A 5,885-nucleotide genomic window follows, 5' to 3' on the forward strand; every position below is an offset into this window, starting at 1 on the left:
TAAACCAGTGGTTTTCAATCTTTTCATCTCAATGTTTCCAACAGCGACCACCAGATATACCTTAACTATGTGCAATATAAATCCTGACGCAGGTTCTAAATTTTTACAGACGTGGGTGAAATTTTGTCCCATGCGAACAGTCCATTTCTTTTTATCCCAGATCTCAGAGGTCCTCTGATTATTTTACAGAGTATGGGGACCTTCTGTAAAATTAAAAACTCAGACCTCCTGTGTCCCGTGCAAATCGACCTTGTCAGTGTTGTGTTACAATTAATATAGAATTTCAGGGGTATTTGCCTCAAAGCAATACCAGCCCACACAATAAACTCTAATATAATATTAAAATTGGTACAATCTGTCCTGTGATTCTACAGTTCAGTAAAACGCTACGATTGGGCATAATCAAATTGAGGACGGGCGAAAATACAAAACATAATTGGCGACTCTTAAAAAATGAATGCTTTCAAGGTGCATTTGAAGATATGTGTGGAAATGCATATCACTCAAAGGACAAAATTGTTATTGGTAGCCTTTGGAAAAGAAAGTACAACGAAATTAGTTATTTGCACCCGGTTAATTGTTTACAAATCCTGCACAAAAGCACCTTCTCTGCCCACAAGACTGCATTTCATTTTGAATTTACTGACTTTTGTTGATAAAAAGTAACCCACGTCTGGGAAGTTACTAGACGTGCTTTTGACCAACTCTGAGGACACCTGGTTTTAGTCCCCTGCGAATCAGGCTTTAAACGGCTGTTGTAAAACTGAGACCTATAAGCACCCGACACGTTTGCAATGAAAAACAGGAGGATGGGCTTGGATCTAAACATCAGGTAAGGTAGGCTGTTCTTTCTGTTGTTTAATTTGCATGTTTAATAACTGCATAGTAATGGTTCTGAATGTGACTGTGAGGTGAGACATCACGGCGATTTCAAGTTCATTGCAAGCTTGGAGTCTAGTTCATTTTTACTAACAAACATTTTTATAAATTATTACCCATCTGCAAAAATCTCCATCTCCCCCCAGAAACAAAATCCTGGGTACGCCACTGCTTTATCCTGTATATTTTGCAATGCATCCTGTGCCGATCCCCTCCTATCTGAGTTAGGAACACTTCATGTACAGTACTTAGAGTGCAAGCCGATTCTAGCAAGCTGGAATTTCCAAGGAAACTGATGCTTTGTTCCTGTTACTGGACTGGATGAAGCATCTTCTCAGCCCTGTACTGGAAGCCCATGCTGTAGAACCTGCAACTGTATGACAAACAAAATCTGCAGCATGTTGCATTACCGTCTTGAAAAGCATTCCCTAAACTGAGTAAGCCACAAGAGATTTCAGATCACGCAGCTGTTCAGGAACTCTTTGTTGTTTTAAGCTGTATTGCAATGCTCCTTTATCTAACAGTATTTGAACCATGTGCAAACTTGTTGTTTTGCACATGTGGGGGGGGAGGAGGAGTATTTTAGTTTAGAGCGCTGTTGATTTTTTACAGCTTAAATCAAATACTTGAATTGTTGGTGCAATCAATGCCCTCCTAACCTGAGAGAGATGGACGGCTGTCCTGTTTAAATGAAAAGATTAAACGAATACTTTGCAAATCGAAATCACAGCGTTTTTATTTCAAATGAAGTTATGGCAGGGAGTCCGTCAGCTGCAATGCTAAATGCTATTTCACAGTCAGAGCCAAAAAAGAGAAAGCTAATACACACATGAAAAAAGTGCCGTGGATTGACTGTGGTTCAGGATTGCCATATGAAATGGCACATCACCAAGGTACACAATGACAGCACTGCTCTAGCACAGAGCCTGCTGCTTGCAAACAGTTGCTCACTGCAGTGCCATGTAAAATGCAGTAAATGCAGAAAACTTTGATATTTTTCAGTGTTGCAATCGTGATCCACAATGTCCCATATATACAGAGGAGCAGTCTTCTCAATTGATCCTCAGTCTGGGGATTACCCAAACAGAAATACATCCAGCATTCCCAATCCCTTTATTGCTGTACGATCCTGTCTCAAGCCATTCCTGGAATCAGGGAGCCCGTCCAACGCTTCTATTTCAACTTTTAAAAATTTCCAATGTCTCTGCTCAGCGTAGTGGTCTTGTGAGGTGGCCCGGTGTTTGCTCTGGGCTCCTGTAAGACCCTTTCACCACTGCCTGCGTAACCCCCTTTCGTATCCACTGCAGGGCAGTAGTGTAATATTGCACCGTGCAATTAGAAAGCTGTTGTATAAATGGTGTGAAGTGAGCTGTGATGCATTGCAGCTCTTTGAATTTGAAAACTGTCTTCCTCTTGTTTCGTCCTATTATTAATATAAATATGTAGTGGATGGGTGCATAAAGGAAATGAAAGTAGCTGCGAGATCACATCACCTAAATACATAAATTATTCTAACCATACATGTGTATTGGGAGGTGCTGGAAGCAACCAGTGCAGTGTGAGCTATTGGGGATAAGAAAAGGAGCTATTAGGGATGACTATGAGCAGCATTCTTAGCTAGTGTTTCAGAGGGTTCACAAGGTCCTCTGCCACACCCTGTGCCACTTATCATCATCTGTACAGATCTGTGTGGAAACTGCGTGGTTAATTAAGCACAAGCAGCAATCTATGTTTTTGATGACAGAGCACAGATACCCAGAGCACAGATACCCGTGAAGCTAGCAGAGTGTTTTTTGCATGCTGTCTTGCAGAAAGGTGCTGTGGCAAATTTTACAATAATGGAAGTGATTGCTTACTGGAAATGCATTAGCATTGTAATAATACTAGATCGCAAAGTGCTTGGAGCTCATGTGATAGGACATGTCAGTCAAGCATTGCTGACGTGTGGCTAGAGAGCCGTGAGCACAGAAACTGTCACGGCAGCATTTTGTTGGTTAAATTCGGAAGGCTGTGAAAAGCATTGTGGTTTTGAATGGGAAAACCAAAAGCGCTGCCCTTATATGTTTTCACATGACCCCACAGATACATTGTCTGCAATACCCTCATGACACCAGCAGAGGGCGGTTAAAACTTGATCAATTGCACTTGATGAATATAAACAAAAACTGTATTATCTTCCTTATTTTTCTCAATCCAATGTAATACCAACACACTTCAAACACGACGGACCCTAATACTAGTAATTTGAATGAACAAAATCACTACTACAAATAGTGCAATAAGCACTGCATTTTACAGTTTCATTTTGGGGGTGATAAAGATGTATGAATCATGTGTCTGCCTGTATTTCTGTAACTGGTAAATACCTCAGAAACTGAGGCATATGACCAATTGGTATGACTGCTTGTTCACTATTGGGACAACCAAAACCATTTCACTCATGATTTTCTTCTTGATGACTTATTACTGTTCTCGAGTGAGCTATACCAGTAAAAAGTAGTCTGATTGAGCGATATTCTTCCTGTAATTCCCTTCAGCAGGGCAAGGGTTCTTTCGCTTCTTGCGCAGGGAGTTATTCAGAGTTCTTAGAGAACGAGAGAATGACCCGTAAGGCTAAAGTTTCACTGCAAAGCGAGCTTTCAGCTGACTGCTTTCTCAGCGATATTGACCGATCTCTGCTGCGGCAATGAAATCTCTCTGTTCCTCTGTGATCAGTCAAGGAGGAGATGAAACAGGACTCTGTTTATTTTATCCACAGAGCCGGAATTGCGTTTTCCCCCTTGTCGGATCTCTCGGAATGAGGGAGCAATCCAGTTTTCTTACCCATCCAGTTCAGGCATTTTTTATTACTTGTTTTGTATATAATGCAATATTTTGCAATATTTTGCATCCAACTGATATATTTTATATGAGAGTATTTTTTAATTAATTACAAATATAAAACAGAAATTTATTGATTGCATAAGTATTCACCCCCTTTGCTATGACACACCTAAATAAGCTCTGGTGCAATCAGTTGTCTTTAGAAGTCACATAATTAGTTGAATGGAGTCCATCTGTGTGCAATTAAGGTGTTTCACATGATTTCAGGTAAATACACCTGTCTCTGGGAGGTCCCACAGTTGGTTAGTACATTTCCTAACAAAAACTACATCATGAAGACGAAGGAGCATTCCAAGCAAATCCTGAATAAGGTTCTTCAAAAGCATCAATCAAGGGTAGGATATAAAAACATTTCCAAGGCATTGAATATCCCCCGAAGCACAGTAAAGTCCATTATTAAGAAATGGAGAGAATATGGCACAACTGTGAATCTGTCTAGAACAGGCCGTCCTCAAAAATGGAGTATCCGGGCGAGAAGGACACTAGTTAGGGAGGCCACCAACAGGCCTATGGCAACTCTAAAGGAGTTACAGTCTTCCACGGCTGAGCTGGGAGATACTGTGCAGATGGCAACAATAGCCCGGGTGCTTCACAAAACTGGCTTTTATGGGAGAGTGGCAAAAGGAAAGCCATTTTTGAAAAAAACTCACATCAGATCTCGGCTAGAGTTTGCCAGAAGGCACGAGCGAGACTCTGAGACCAAGTGGAAGAAGATTCTATGGTTTGATGAGACCAAAATAGAGCTTTTTGGCCTCAATGCTAAGTGCTATGTTTGGGGAAAGCCTAACACCGCACATCAACCTGATAACACCATCCCTACAGTGAAGCATGGTGGTGGCAGCATCATGCTATGGGGATGCTTCTCTGCATCAGGGCCTGGAAAGCTTGTGAAGATAGAGGGCAAAATGGATGCAGCAAAGTACAGAGAAATCCTGGAGGAAATCCTGCTGAAGTCTGCAAGAGACCTGGGACTTGGAAGAAAATTCATATTCCAGCAGGACAATGACCCCAAACATATAGCCAAAGCCACACTGGAGTGGCTTAAAAACAAAAAGGTCAATGTCCTGGAGTGGCCCAGTCAAAGCCCGGACCTTAATCCAATTGAGAATATGTGGAAAGAGTTGAAAATTGTTGTTCACCAAAGGTCCCCATCCAACTTGACGGAGCTTGAGCAATTTTGCAAAGAAGAATGGGCAAAAATTGCAGTGTCCAGATGGGCAAAGCTGGTAGAGAGGGGGGTGAATACTTATGCAATCAATTATTTTCTGTTTTGTATTTGTAATTAATTTAGAACAATTTGTAGATTTTATTTTTCACTTTGACATTATGGGCTTTTTTTGTGTTGATCAGTGGCAAAAACTCCTAATTAAATCCATTTTGATTCCATGTTGTAACACAATAAAATGTGGAAAAGTCCAAGGGGGGTGAATAATTTTGAGAGCCACTGTAAAGCAATATTTTAAACATCATTGCTACAGTTTATAGCTGACAGTTTCATGCTATTAAGCATTACTTGAGAGTTGATAAAATTAACAAAGCATTACTTGAGACTAAATGAAATGAACTCTCCAGAGATGCTTGTGGAGTATGATTAATATTTTGGTATTACCCATGATGTTCTTACTGCAACAGATTAGGAGGGTACCTATAAATCATGCAGTTGAGAAAATGTTGAAATACAAGTTTCTATTTCAACATTACATTGTCCACGCCTGTACTATCATCACTAGCTCACTGAAACAGCAAGTGCATTGCTATGACATTGCTACACTTTCAAGGAACTGGAATGGGGCTGAATGACATTATTGCTCCACTTTCAAAGAATTGGAGTGTGGCTGAATTAAAGTCAGCAGTTAATTATTTGACCTCCTTTATTGGTCTGTGTTCAATCCCCGTCAGCAGGAATGAACTAGTGGAAATCAGTACTTATAAAAAAGCGTGGAAAGACCGTCCTTTAATTTCTATATATATATATATATATATATATATATATATATATATATATATATATAAGCACTCTCAAGCATCTCTCTCGAACCAAGCAGGCACACTAAAAAAAGGTGTTATTTCAGTGATGAAAAATTTGAAAACTGTAACCAGTCATAGTCACATGAAGCCAAGGT

The sequence above is a fragment of the Polyodon spathula genome, chromosome 25 (genome assembly GCF_017654505.1).
Source record: "Polyodon spathula isolate WHYD16114869_AA chromosome 25, ASM1765450v1, whole genome shotgun sequence".
Lineage (NCBI taxonomy): Eukaryota > Metazoa > Chordata > Actinopteri > Acipenseriformes > Polyodontidae > Polyodon > Polyodon spathula.